Source organism: Lepidochelys olivacea (assembly GCF_965140295.1).
Source record: "Lepidochelys olivacea isolate rLepOli2 genome assembly, chromosome: 7".
Taxonomy (NCBI): Eukaryota; Metazoa; Chordata; order Testudines; family Cheloniidae; genus Lepidochelys; species Lepidochelys olivacea.
Genome location: NC_140417.1, coordinates 28,128,009 through 28,143,104, shown reverse-complemented (window position 1 = coordinate 28,143,104; position 15,096 = coordinate 28,128,009). Strand labels below are relative to the sequence as shown.

Genomic DNA, 15,096 nt, shown 5'->3' with positions numbered 1-15,096 from the left:
AGCAGTCCTATTTCTGATTCTCTCTTGGAGACTGAATTGAAATGATCAGGTCAGGGAAATAAAGCATGTGTAGCTGGTTAGTCCACTTGTCCCTCCCTTACCAAAGACATCATGTTTTATTTTTAGGACAACCATTTTAACTTTTGACTGAGTGGACCTCCCAAAATGGGAACAATTTGACAGTCGACCGTTCTGTTGTTCAAAGTAGTAGTTTGTGTGAATGGAGTTGTCCAGATAATGATTCCAACCTTTTCAACGTGCTCTTCAAATATCTCTGCAAGGTCTGATGGCGACAATGAACTGTGTTTGTTCGAACATCCCTTTTGTCCTTACGCACTCAATTTATTTTTATTTTTATTTTTTTGAGCTGTAGGATGACATTTTACTGAAGTGTATAGAGAGGGTCTTCCTTAAATAGCAAGTATTGCAATAATCAGGAAAATAGTTAAGTAAAATGTAGTTTCAAGTTCAATCTTCCTGATATTCCCTAAAAAGTTACGAGGTTAATTAGGTCCCTAGCAGCACAAGCTAGGCTCATGACAAAGAAAAAGTAAACTAATATGAGCCTATGTGTTGGTTAGGTAACACTTACCATATGTGATGGAAGCACAGAACCAATAATGCTTTTTCAGCCTGGCCCGCTATAAAGAGTAGAATCTGCAAGAATTTCCATTGCTATTGCTGGGTATTGGGATTTGCTAATATTTTCAGTTTATGCACAAGTGTCTGTAAGAATAAGGAAAAAGCCCTATATATTTAAGAAGGGGGGCAGAGGAAATACAAATGTGAATGACGAGGTTTAGAAACACACTATGACGAGCAAGGCGTTTAAAATGGGAAAAAATGTTGCTGTCAAAATGTCTTTGACCAAAACTAACTTCCTGGCAGGAAATGTTCATTTTAGTTGAAATGTGTCACTTTTCACCAAAACTTCAAAAATTTCACTTTGCTGAGGGGAAGAACGCTATTCCCCTCTGTCCTTTTTCTAGTGGTTTGGTAAAACGTTAAGCAGCCAGTTTTTTCCCAGTGAAACAAAATGACATTTTTCCTGGAAAACCTCAAATAAATTTAGTAATTTTTTGAGATAAATACTTTTTCAGCCAGCTGTTTAACTTGTACATGCCCATCAATCATTTCCAAAGACACTCACTTTAATTTTAGAGCGACAAGGTAAGTAAGATAAATCTTTTATTGGACCAACTTAATTTTGTGATTAAGATCATTAATTTATTATAATAATTAGATATGTTTACAAGTAGCCATTATCTACCACCTTCTGTTTTCTTTTAATATTTACTAAGTAACCGATTATCACCTCTGACCTGGCTCTTCTGCATGGTTCAAGTGGTGCAAAGGAGCCAGATTCTGGCTGAAACAGGCCATCTGAGAATTTCCCTCATGGTAGGGAGCTCTCAGTGGCCTAAAGAAGGCAGAACTGGTTCCTACCCTGGACACTTCCACTGCCCTCACATGAGGGGTAAGGCAGAGCTCTGCTTCCCTGATTCTCAATGGTATATGTTCCTACATGTCTCTGTGTTGCCATGCCAAGGCTGGGGTTGCTGACCAGACCTCAGAAGCAGGAGAGCATATAGCACAGGAAAACTTGGGTTGTAATTTTCAGCTCATTTTTTGTGAATAGCAGTTGTTCGTTTAGAAACACTTTTAATTGTCAAAAGTCTCTTTTGGAGACATGCAAGTTTAAACATGTTTCTTACTATTGGTATTTTTGGGGGGGTTTTTTTGGGGGTGGTGTTTTTTATTTGTGTATCTGTACAAATCTTTGCACTCTGGAGGCCATCATTTGCAGGACGTATTTAAAAAAAGTTTGAAATTTTAAAATAAAAATGCCCCTTCTCTCCTCACCCACCTTTAAACCAAGCCTATGACTTTTGTACCTATTCAATGCTTTTTCTCTTAAAATGCCCCTCCCTCCAGTCCCTCAGGTTATACTATGCACATTTTTCTAGTTAAATCATTTTTTCTCTACCATACTGTAGATATTAAAGAAAGCAGGATAAAAGCAGAAGAGACAATCTAATTCAAAATGCTGCCTTTATCTCAAAATGTAGAACTGTTATGAGCTGTGAAGATTTTAAAAAATTAAAGTAGAATCATATGTCAAGTTTAAGTGTTGTTCAGTTGAATATGGTCTTCTGTCTATTTTTAGAGTAATAAAACATAAGAAATGTAGTGTGGCAAAGAGATTGCTTTGGAGAGGTTTAAATAGAAAGTCTTTAACCAGGGACTCTAGCTTTTTTTAAAGCATTAGTTGTAAAGATTCTCAAACAAGACTGTCTCAATCCCACAACCAGTAAAAAGGGGGAAATTAAATTCAGCAGTGCTCTATGCTGACTGAGATAAGTAGCAGTGGCAACACTAATGAAGATTTATACAACTCCTCTTACTAGCAGTTTGAGCTATCTTGTATTACCTTGTGTAAATTAGTTCCCAGCTTTTGTTCTACTTAATTTTTTTCCAGTAGGTGTCTCCACACTACATAGCACAGAAAAGCAGACCACTTTTTCAGAAAATGCATGTGGAAGCATATTGAGTGAGGAGGGAATGTGTGAATATTATACACTCCTAAATGCTATTTAGTACTAATTATACATAGTATACTCATCTAATAAAACCTGGCTTAAAGATCTGAGATCTTAGGAAACCTGACTGAGTTATCTCCATTCATTTTCTGGTTGGGTCGTGGTGAGCTTAGAATTATTTACATCAAGTCCAGGATGATATATTTATTTTTGAGGGATTCCTACTCCAGTGTTGTGTCAAAGTAGAAGTAGACACACTATGAAGTGACAAACTTGAAAAGTCCCACTGTCTTTTTTTCACCCTCAGTACCTCAACTACAGAGCCCTGATCCAGGGATCCTATAACTTTGCTCCATCAATATTCCTAGAAGAAAATGTAGCTTTCATCTTAGCACACTTCTTCCCATAGAGCACCCAGTACGTGCTTTAAACATATACTGACAGACACAAGAGACAGCAGTCAACGCACAATTGGTCGTGCCATTAGGGCTGCGTGGGAAACCTTCAATGACTGGATCACAAAACATTATTTTCTCTACATGCCATGAATTGGTATGTGAGAGCATAATTGTTAGTTCTTAGTAAAATATGCACCTGGGCCCTTTGTATGAGAGAGGCTGTAGTGTCTAATTGCTGTATAGATATATCCATATTGAGCTATGACCTACTGGGCATAACATTTTAGTACAAGCATCAAGTCTGCTTTCTTGCTGTTCCGCTGCTGTGCCTTTCCAGTTCAATTTTTAAAGGTGGTGGACATCACACTGTGCATATCTACCTGCAAATGACAAACCTCCCTATTTAATTCTTCATATTTTAAATTACACCTGACATTTGGAACAGCTGAAATGGCACAGTATTTAAAAATGTTTAAAGCAGATGGGCTTCACTCAGTGTATAGTCTCCCTGAAAACTCTATCCCTTCTCTTTATCATTGCCTCAGATGTACCTTTATATCTTTTTTTTTATTATTATTAATCTGTCTCACACACTTTTGTTCAGGGCATGAGCAGAAACAAGTGGACAGCTGAGTGAATTAACAAGAAAACAAAATCCTGCCATTCATCCATTTAGCATTTCCGGAAATATATGTATACATTTGCATCCAGCAATACAAATACTGTCCTAGGCATTCACACCCTCTTCTCCCAACCCCCAAATTCATTTGGGTTTCTTCTGAGGCAGAGTTTTTGAAAGCCAGCCATAGTTTGAAGAAACATAGCCATGAATACATGGGCAGCACAAAATTTAGCAGTTTTGAAGTATTTCCCCATATTAGCAGCACTATTTTTAAAAAGGTTAGTTATTTATATAACACCTCTTGCTCAAGAACTTCTGGTCACATGATTTTGTAAGACTTATACCTCACAGAGTTGTTACAAATTTCATTCCCATTTTAAAGATGGGTAAAATGAGTCCCAAAGCAATGAAATGATTTGCTCACAGTGAATCAGGGGAGAACCAGGAATAGAAAACAGGAATCCAGACTAAGTGCTAAATACTTATCCACACTAGCTCCCAGTTGAAGTTTTTTGACATTTAATATACTGAAATTGGAGAGAGAAGTTTGGATTTACTAATTTCCAGAACTTATTCTGATAGGTTAGAAAACATCAATAATATATGACCCTTTCTTGTAGTTAGAGAATCCTCATAACCTGTCCTTTTGTTTCAATTCAAATATTAGACTAATTTACTGAATATAAATATCCGTATAAAGACGCAGTTCTTTTAGCAAACTCTGCAGGTTCTTAGATGTGCTATTAAATTATACATCTTCTAACAAACATAAGTAAACATTCCATTTAAAAAATGGACAACCCGTTTTGCGAGGGAATGATTTTTTTTCAGCACTGATCGTGTTTTTGAGTCAGTGTAAAACACAGAATACGGAGTCCCTGGCCTTGTGGGGCTTGCAGTCTAAGAGACTGATTTGGGCAACGCACAAGGAACTTTGTGATCAGAAAATGTACCATGTTGTAAGAGAGGGTTTTATTTTATTTTTTTCTCCGTATACTATTGAATAAAGTTTCTGATGGTGTACCAACGTTGTATTCAGAAAGTATTCTCATGACTTTTGGAAGATAATGTTCATGGAACATTGTAGCTCAGCTGTCATAGAAACCAATCCTCATTCAGTAAGAGAAATTTCCCTTTCCTTACTTGCCTGTAGCTTCATATCCCTCTGGGTACTGCAGAACGAGAGATTTTTCACTTTAATGGCCGTCATCTCTAATGCCAAACATCTAAGGTGGCTAACAAAAATGATTACAAGATTGAAATGAATATGCTTGGAGAGATCAATGATATTCACATCAGAAGACAAGCTCTCAGAGATACACATGGCTTTATCTAAGGCCAGGTCTATACTACAGACTTGTATCCGTATAACTACATCATTCAGAAGTGTGAAAAATCTACCCCACTGAGCAACATAGTTATACCAATGGAACCCCTGGGGTAGACAGCGCTATTTCAACGGGAGAGCGTCTCCCGTCGACACAGATACCACCTCTTACAGAGATGGATTAACTGCACCAAAAGAAGAAGCTCTTCTGTTGGCATAGTAGCACCTTCACTCAGGTGCTATAGCGGCTCTGTAGGTGAAGACAAGCCCCACATTTTGCATTCGTCTCAAGGCAAATATATAATCTGGGTTTGAATTCCACCACCATGACTCTGAAGTCATGAAGTCACTTGTTTATATTGTCTTCCTTGGTCTTTGCTTATACCTAGGATCCTGTATCTAGCAAAAATATTTATATAGCATAGATAGAACATAAGCAGATGTTACCGAACACATTAAGTCAAATTGACTTTAATCTTCTCTCCTTTAAAACTGAGACAAATGATTTTTTTAAAATGTAACCAAGAACTTTCCACAAAAAAGGTGTAAAAACAGGGGTTGGGGTGATCCTTAAGTGGTGCAAACTGGCTTAACTCCATTGACTGGATCTGGCCCAGACTCTGGTGGTTGAGAGAGCAGGTGGGCCATGAGAAGGCGTTAGTCATTCAAATTGTGTTCCAAAATTTGAATAAGTTTCAGAAATCTAGAATGTGTTAAAAGTATGTTGTAAAGCAAACTTCTGCAACTTGATTTCATTGAATGCATGATTGACATTGACACAACTTTCTGAAATAACTGCAGCTGATGTAGAGCCTAAATTTATTCCTAATGAGGCCACATGTATTTTGTAGTACTTTATGATTTTTTTTGTACATGTACTGCAAGTCACTAGGCTTGTTCAAAATATTACCTTGCAAAAAGGGCTTTAGATGTATTAAAAGACTTTTCAGATGAAGAAGTTCTAAGTGATACTGAGATCCTATTAGAAGTTGTAGTTCTAATCTGTGTAAAATTATTGCATTACTATTTGAGTGGCTTCTCCCTTAGATGTGTCTAATGTACAGTACTTCCAAATTCTTAATGTTCCAATAGTGGTCTTGTTGTAAGAAATTGTGGCAGCAGATAGTGGGTTTTTTGGGGGAGGGGGGGTTTGGTTTTTTTAAATGCATTGATTGCTGAAAGCAGAGTAAATTTGGCTGCTAGTTTTTACTTATCTCCATTTGTTTCTTCCTCAATGTTTCAGCTTCATCAGCTTGTAGCATAAACTGTTGAGGAAGGTTGGATTGCAACAGCAGCAAGTTCCTGTACAATCGCTGCAGGTTAGTCAGCATTTTTATTCATGGTTGTCATTGCATAGCAGTAAAAGTGCTGCACTATTCATAATGTCCTACATATTGAATAATTGCACAAAATTTACCTGGAAGGTGTACACTGTAACATCTTCTAAAGTGAAGGCTTTCTGTTACCTCTTCATATATTGCTTAATACTTGGAAAAAGCCTACGTGCTCATTTTATCTTAGGAAATTTTATAGTCAACTCAATAGCCAGAATGGGTTCTACTCCTGCCTTTCTGAGTGTAGTTGCAAGTAGGTGTAGGTGAGAGTGCTCTATTAACTTCTCTCATTGTGGGAACATTATTTTGTAGTTGGCTTTTGGTTGGTTGGTTGGTTTTTTGCACTGGAGTCTGAAATTGATCAGACTGAAGCACATTCTGATTTTCTCCAGTAGGGTGTTCCCAGGCATAGGGACCATCACTGAAAATACCTTGGCCCTGACCCTCAGCTAAACTGTAGTCTCTCTGCACCATGCCATCAATGAAAAGTGACTCTAAAGCCAGTCTAATCGGCCACAGGAGAATCAGTCCAGCATTGGGAGGTCCTCTGGGGGTCCATAGCCAGTATAGAGGTTTTACACATGGGCTATCCCTGGCTACAAGTAGGACTTCTGGCGCTCCTCATATTGATCTGATTTATGCTGGGAGACCAGCCAAGTGCACAGCCTGCCCACAGACCTGCCAAGTTTCACATGGTAGGTAGGAATATTCAGTGTATGCACATAACGTTACACTAATTGATTCAGGATCTATGAAGACTTTTGTATGTGCACTTATGTTGTGTGGGGGGGGGCGGGAGGAAGAGGAGCTACTGAGACTTGGTGGGGTGGGTGGGACAGCTGGCTCCAGGCTGAGAAGGGAAGTCCTGGCAGTTCCTGCTTGATCCTGGGACCTGTGGTGACTGCTCTATCTCTGCATGTGTGTAAAAGTTCCCATAGAGTCAGACACCCCCCCCCCAATATTCCCATTGCAGTGACACTAGACCCCCCACTGCCACTCCAGTTCCACTGTCCCTGGCACTTATATTATGCACGGTATCTTCAGAGATTCCAAGGCCAGAAGGGACCGTTGTGACCATCTAGTCTGGGCTGTATAACATAGGCCATAGGACTTCCCTAAATCCCTTTTAAATTAAAGCATATCTTTTTTTAAAAAAAGAATCCAATATTGATTTAAAAATTACTAGTAATAAAGAATCCAGGCAAACCTTTGGTAAATTTTTCCAATAGTTAATTACCCTCACTGCTATAAATGTATGCCTTGTACATTGTTTTTAGTCAATATGTTAGGAAAAAAATATATTTATTGGCATGTTCTTGTTCCTTTACTTAATTTTGTATAGTTCTTCACCAATCAAATTGAACAGTTTTCACTGACATAAAAATTCCCCAATATTAACTTCAGTCATCTGTCTTTTTTTTTTTTTTTGGAGTAAAATACACCCCAATATGGAGTGCTCATTATTCCACTAGAAAAGATTGAAAGGGAATGGAGAATAATGGATATAAAGTAAAGATTTTGGCATGAAATTGGTAGGGGAGTTATAAAATTTAAAAGTTATGGGAAATGTTTTATAAATTATTCATTTTTAAATAACATCATAAACTTGAACACAGCTGAGAGTTACTGGGCTTTACAGCATATCATGGCTTTTACACTTACTGAGGAATAAATAAATATTCTTTCAAACTCTTAAGCTGTATTCATTCACTGCTCCAGTGAGGGAAAGACAGATTCAACTAAAGCAAAAAAAAGAATGACAGTCAGTGCGCTAAATATTGTGTAGAAATAGGAAGAGAAGGTTTTGTTTACAGCCTTTTAAACTTAAAAGATCTTATTTTTCAAAATTATTTTCTGATGGTTTAGGGCAGGAGTTCTCAACTTTTTTCTTTGAGGCCCTCCAACATGCTATAAAAACTCCACGGCCCACTTGTGCCACAACAACTGGTTTTCTGCATAACCAGTAGATTAAAAGCCAGGGCCAGCATTAAGGGGTAGCAAGCAGGGCAATTGCCCAGGGTCCCATGCGACGAGGCCTCAGCGAAGCTAAGTTGCTTGGAGTTCAGCTTCAGCTGGTGGAGGGGTTTAGAGGCTCGGACTACAGCTTCAGCCCTGGGGAGTGGGGCTCGGGCTTTGGCTTCAGCCACGGGTGGCAGGGCTCAGGCTTCAGCTTTCTGCTCTGGGCCCCAGCAAGTCTAACGCCAGCTCTCCTCTCTGGTTTAATTTGGAAGACCCCCTGAAACCTGCTCATGGCCCCCCATGGGGCCCCAGATCACTGGTTTTGGGGGCGGGCTGGAGTGTATATGTATATATAATATATATTAGACTGCTAACATTGCTTTTTATTGATAATTCAATACCATTTTGCCCCTCTTTGAGAAGAAAATGTTTGCTTTTCTAATTATTTACTTTGCTGCCAATCCTACCAATAACTAATTCTTTCACAATTTGTTAAATGCACATTGTATGCTATACTTTGCTTGAGTTAATTATTTTGCAATATTGCGTGTTAATAGTGTACAATGTTAGTACAGACATAATGCTACATGGATGTGTAAGAATTATTTTATCTATCTGAAAACCAAACATATATTGATTTGGACTGGAGTATTTATTAGTTTCTACTTGGATGTTAATCTTAGTGATACCACAATTTATAATATGAAGAGCAGGATGTTTGCTGTCATCCGGTTGTAAGATATGTTGAAAATCTGGGATCAAATGTGTCCATAAGAAGTAGGTTATACCAATGGACAGGAAACAAGCCAGCTTTTTCAAACTATACCTTCGGAGAATGTGGCGGGTGGTGTGGGGGGATATGAGGAAGAATATCTCTTGGGAAAAGTATAAAGATACATGTTGTTCTCTAAATATTCCACTTTATCATTTTGTGTCAGTCGATAGGTTGTACAGCAAAAAGGATAACAAAAATAGACACAACTTATTGTAATAGAATTTCAAATAGTATCAAAAGATCTACAGGTCTATTGTCAAAACTTTATAAAGCCTTTAAGGAGATCCGATTTTACAAAAGAAAGAAGGCTACATTGGAAAAAAAAAGAAGTTGGGCATGTTATAGGGTTGGAACAATACATGAAATAGCAGAAAAGAATGGATTGCCAGCTCCACTACTGTGTGTCAAAATAATAGAAAATTGAATAATTGGGATGGAGATAGAGCTTGTCACTACTTCAGTTAGTCTGACTCTAGCCCAGGGTAGTTACCTGTTTACTGGACTACCATATAAGAAGTGAGTTGGTGGTTTCAGCCCACCTCTTAGGAGGCAGGTGTCCAAACTGTCTACATTGCTAAGTCCCCTTCAGAATGGGCACAGTTACTGGGTCACCTTAGCAGAGATACTAAGAACTAATTAGGTGTGGAGATTGAATTACCCTACAATAGGCATATCCAGATGAGGACTAAGGCATGCTGGCAAAGTAATGTGGAAGCTTCCACTGCAGCATATCCCTGTCTAGTACCAGTTTTGTGACGGAAAAGAACTTTATCCTTACCATGAACAACAACTGTGTTGCTTTGATTTCCATATTTTATTTTTTGAGTTTTCCTTTTAAAAACATATTTAAAAATTCAGTTATCAGTATCTGTATTGTAATGCAAATTAGTATAATAAGTCAGACTGCAAAGTAGTTGTAAATCTCATAGACAAAGTAGCGTGGTCTGCATATATGCAAAGGTAGTAGCCCAAATGAAAGTGCATGGAAATGGATAAAAAGTCAGTCCACCTGACCTACAGAGAAATCAATATTTATTTATAAAGAACGATGTAGGAGATGATTATTTCAACAATTGTGGCTAGACCAGATGGAAGGATAGAGAGGCCAGTGCTAAATGGTTTGAGGGAGGAAGGTAAGATTTTGCTAACGAAACATTTATTTCCAGGGTCATAAAGCAATATGATGTAATAATTTGCTTTGTCACTTTAAGAGATCAATCAAGAACTTTGTTTCTGGATCATCATCACAGCTTTATATCCTAGCTGTGTGGTGGTTACAATTTTGTTCTGAGTTATGCACTTTTGGGGAAAAGAAGAAGCTTTTATTCTGAACACCTATATGCAGAATTGCCTTTACATTACTTTCTATTTGCCACCATGTTTTATTGCAAGCCAGGTTTCTATTTACTCTTGCATTTATGCCTTCATATGTATTTTTAAGTAGATGCATTTCAGTTCTTTTGTTGCTTGTTAACAGTGAGAGATGGGTTTATCCTGCACATATCAACTGCCCCTCTTTTGCAAAAGACCTACTTCTCACTCTGTTAGATTGCAAATCATTTGGTCTCTAATTAGTCCAGCTGTTAACTGTTCAAATTCACGCGAGTTAGCTTTAGTACATAATGATAAATGGCCTTACCTGGCAACTAATTTTTAAGTTATTTTCTTGAAAAAAAATTTCTCAAGTGACAGTATAGTGTGGATTGCAGCATCATTGCATTTTATTTAAATGAGTCTAGTACAGTGGTTCCCAAACCTGTTCCGCTGCTTGTGCAGCGAAAGCCCCTGGCGGGCTGGGCCGGTTTGTTTACCTGCTGCATCTGCCAGTTTGGCCGATCACGGCTCCTAGTGGCCCGGTTCGCTGCTCCAGGCCAATGGGCGCTGCTGGAAGTGGCGGCCAGTATGTCCCTTGGCCCACGATGCTTCCAGCAGCTCCCATTGGCCTGGAGCAGCGAACCACAGCCACTGGGAGCCGCGATCGGCAGGTAAACAAACCAGCCCAGCCCGCCAGGGGCTTTCCCTGCACAAGCGGTGGAGCAAAAGTTTGGGAACCACTGGTCTAGCAGTTTGTAGTTCTCGTTGTGCTCCTATTAGGGAATGGCTACACTTGCAGATGTAGAGCGCTTTAAGTTAAACTAGCCTTCGTAGAGCTCAGTAGGGAAGGAGCTGCAGTCTGTCCACACTGACAGCTTCAAGCACGTATGCAGCACTTGCAGTGGCATTGGGATCAGTGCATTATGGGCAGCTATCCCAGCATGCACGTGGCTGCAACGTGCTTTTCAAACGGGGGGTGGGTGGGGTGGAGTGTGACAGGGAGTGTGTTGTGTGTATGTGGGGGGAGAGAGAGTGGGTTTTGGGGGGGCTGAGAGTATGTCAGCATGCTGTCTTGTAAGTTCAGAAAGCAGCAGGCCCTCTCTCTCACACAGCATTCCACACTAATGGTTGCTTTGTCTCGGAGCAGATAAGCAGCCGGCTGTTAGAAACAGAGCTTTCAAAGGGCATATCCGCATTCCTGCAGCGATTCAAAAGCAAGGACAAGAGTGGCCACTTGACTTAAGGGGATTATGGGATGTTTCCGGAGGCTGATCAGAGCACAGTAATAAAACACCTCGCCCACACTGGCGCCGCGGCGCTCCAGCGGGGGCGCAGCAAACGTTATTCCACTCGCCGAGGTGGAGAACCAGCAGCTCTGTAGCCACGGAGTCAGAGCGCTCTACGTGCCTTGCCAGTGTGGACGGGTAGTGAGCTAGTGCGCCCGGGGCTCCTTTATTGCGCTGTAACTCGCAAGTGCAGCCAAGCCCTTAGAATATGTTCTTGAGTGGCTTTGTGCCTGCCACATGTAGCCTTGTGGAGGACTTCACCGTCTGATTTTTTCTTCCTCCAGTAAAACTGAAAGGACCCTAATTTCATGGCTAAATATAGTTGGCTATATTCACTTCTGATGGGTGAGCATTTCCAGTGACGGCAGCGGAGTTGTACCCTACTGTACCAGCAGTGAATTTTGCCCAATATGTTTTGACTTTGCAAAAAGAAAAGGAGTACTTGTGGCACCTTAGAGACTAACCAATTTATTTGAGCATGAGCTTTCATGAGCTACAGCTCACTTCATCGGATGCATACCGTGGAAACTGCAGTAGACATTATATACACACAGAGACCATGAAACAATACCCCCTCCCACCCCACTGTCCTGCTGGTAATAGCTTATCTAAAGTGATCATCAAGTTGGGCCATTTCCAGCACAAATCCAGGTTTTCTCACCCTCCGCCCCCACCCACACAAACTCACTCTCCTGCTGGTAATAGCCCATCCAAAGTGACCACTCTTTTCACAATGTGTATGATAATCAAGTTGGGCCATTTCCAGCACAAATCCAGGTTTTCTCACCCTCCGCCCCCCCCGCCCCCCCAACTCACTCTCCTGCTGGTAATAGCCCATCCAAAGTGACCACTCTTTTCACAATGTGTATGATAATCAAGGTGGGTCATTTCCAGCACAAATCCAGGTTCTCTTACTCCCTCACCCCCCTCCAAAAAAACACACACACAAACTCACTCTCCTGCTGGTAATAGCTTATCCAAAGTGACCACTCTCCCTACAATGTGCATGATAATCAAGGTGGGCCATTTCCAGCATAAATCCCGGTTTTCTCATCTCCCCACCCCCATACACACACAAACTCACTCTCCTGCTGGTAATAGCTCATCCAAAGTGACCACTCTCCCTACAATGTGCATGGTAATCAAGGTGGGTCATTTCCAGCACAGATCCAGGCTTTCTCACACACCCCCCCCCGTCCCCCGGGAACACACACACACACACATAAACTCACTCTCCTGCTGGCAATAGCTCATCCAAACTGACCACTCTCCAAATTTAGGAGAGTGGTCAGTTTGGATGATTAGACTACCTTGCATAATGACTTAGCCACTCCCAGTCTCTATTTAAGCCTAAATTAATAGTATCCAATTTGCAAATTAATTCCAATTCAGCAGTTTCTCGCTGGAGTCTGGATTTGAAGTTTTTTTGTTGTAAGATAGTGACCTTCATGTCGGTGATTGCGTGACCAGAGAGATTGAAGTGTTCTCCGACTGGTTTATGAATGTTATAATTCTTGACATCTGATTTGTGTCCATTTATTCTTTTACGTAGAGACTGTCCAGTTTGACCAATGTAAATGGCAGAGGGGCATTGCTGGCACATGATGGCATATATCACATTGGTGGATGTGCAGGTGAACGAGCCTCTGATAGTGTGGCTGATGTTATTAGGCCCTGTGATGGTGTCCCCTGAATAGATATGTGGGCACAGTTGGCAACGGGCTTTGTTGCAAGGATAGGTTCCTGGGCTAGTGGTTCTGTTGTGTGGTATGTGGTTGTTGGTGAGTATTTGCTTCAGGTTGCGGGGCTGTCTGTAGGCAAGGACTGGCCTGTCTCCCAAGATTTGTGAGAGTGTTGGGTCATCCTTCAGGATAGGTTGTAGATCCTTAATAATGCATTGAAGGGGTTTTAGTTGGGGGCTGAAGGTGACGGCTAGTGGCATTCTGTTATTTTCTTTGTTAGGCCTGTCCTGTAGTAGGTGACTTCTGGGAACGCTTCTGGCTCTATCAATCTGTTTCTTCACTTCCGTAGGTGGGTATTGTAGTTGTAAGAAAGTTTGATAGAGATCTTGTAGGTGTTTGTCTCTGTCTGAGCGGTTGGAGCAAATGCGGTTGTATCGCAGAGCTTGGCTGTAGACGATGGATCATGTGGTGTGGTCAGGGTGAAAGCTGGAGGCATGTAGGTAGGAATAGCAGTCAGTAGGTTTCCGGTATAGGGTGGTGTTTATGTGACCATTGTTTATTAGCACTGTAGTGTCCAGGAAGTGGATCTCTTGTGTGGACTGGACCAGGCTGAGGTTAATGGTGGGATGGAAATTGTTGAAATCATGGTGGAATTCCTCAAGGGCTTCTTTTCCATGGGTCCAGATGATGAAGATGTCATCAATATAGCACAAGTAGAGTAGGGGCTTTAGGGGACGAGAGCTGAGGAAGCGTTGTTCTAAATCAGCCATAAAAATGTTGGCATACTGTGGGGCCATATGGGTACCCATAGCAGTGCCGCTGATCTGAAGGTATACATTGTCCCCAAATGTAAAATAGTTATGGGTAAGGACAAAGTCACAAAGTTCAGCCACCAGGTTTGCCGTGACATTATCGGGGATAGTGTTCTTGATGGCTTGTAGTCCATCTTTGTGTGGAATGTTGGTGCAGAGGACTTCTACATCCATAGTGGCCAGGATGGTGTTATCAGGAAGCTCATGCTCATGCTCAAATAAATTGGTTAGTCTCTAAGGTGCCACAAGTACTCCTTTTCTTTTTGCAAAGACAGACTAACACGGCTGTTACTCTGAAACCACGTTTGACTTTATTACTTGAAAACTTTGACATTAGTTAAAACCAGCAAAGATCAGATTTCTATACCTAGCCTGAATAATTAAACTATCCCTCCATTTAAAGAGACCAAGGGGCCCAGTTTCAAGATTTTCTCCACAACCATGAGGGATAGAAATGGAGGCTATGACCACTGTAAGCTCTCTAGAGTAGCCACTCTAAGTCGAGGGTAGAGAGCTCTCCCATTGGCTTAACTACTCCAGACCCCGTGAGTGGTGGTAGCTGTGTTGGCAGGAGAAGATCTCCCACTGACATACTGCTGTCCACACAGGCGCTTAAGTCGGCATAAGTTACCTCACTCTGGGTGGCTAATTCACACCGCCGTGTGATATAACGTACGTTGACTTAGGCTATGGTTAACCTATAGCTTTACTCTTTTCTTTTAAAATGAAAGCTGAGATCTCATATAACTCATGTCTCCAGGAAGGTGGGGCTAACACTTCCCCCCCCCCCAAAAAAAATCCTAAGTATCTCAAGGCTCATAATAAAATCATGAGAAATAGCAACACTGAAGAGTTTCAAGACACTTGTAGTTATGGGCATATAAGGACTCCTGGGAAATCTGAACCCCTAATTGGAGTCCCTCTCATACCAGGTATGTCTACATTGCAGTTAGACACCCGCAGCTGGCCTGTGCCAGCTGACTTGGGCTAAGGCTGTTTAATTGTGGTGTAGATATTCGGGCTCGAGCTGCAGCCTGAGCTCAGGGA

At 40.9% G+C, this 15,096-nt stretch overlaps 1 long non-coding RNA gene across 1 annotated transcript in view; it reads left to right on the top strand.

The window, feature by feature from the left end:
• LOC311523334 overlaps nt 1-15,096 on the top strand; it is an 81,736-nt gene that overhangs the window by 48,052 nt on the left and 18,588 nt on the right. The window contains exon 3 of the long non-coding RNA XR_014712317.1: nt 6,131-6,206. This is a non-coding gene — a long non-coding RNA (uncharacterized lncRNA). The remainder of the gene's footprint in view (nt 1-6,130; nt 6,207-15,096) is intronic.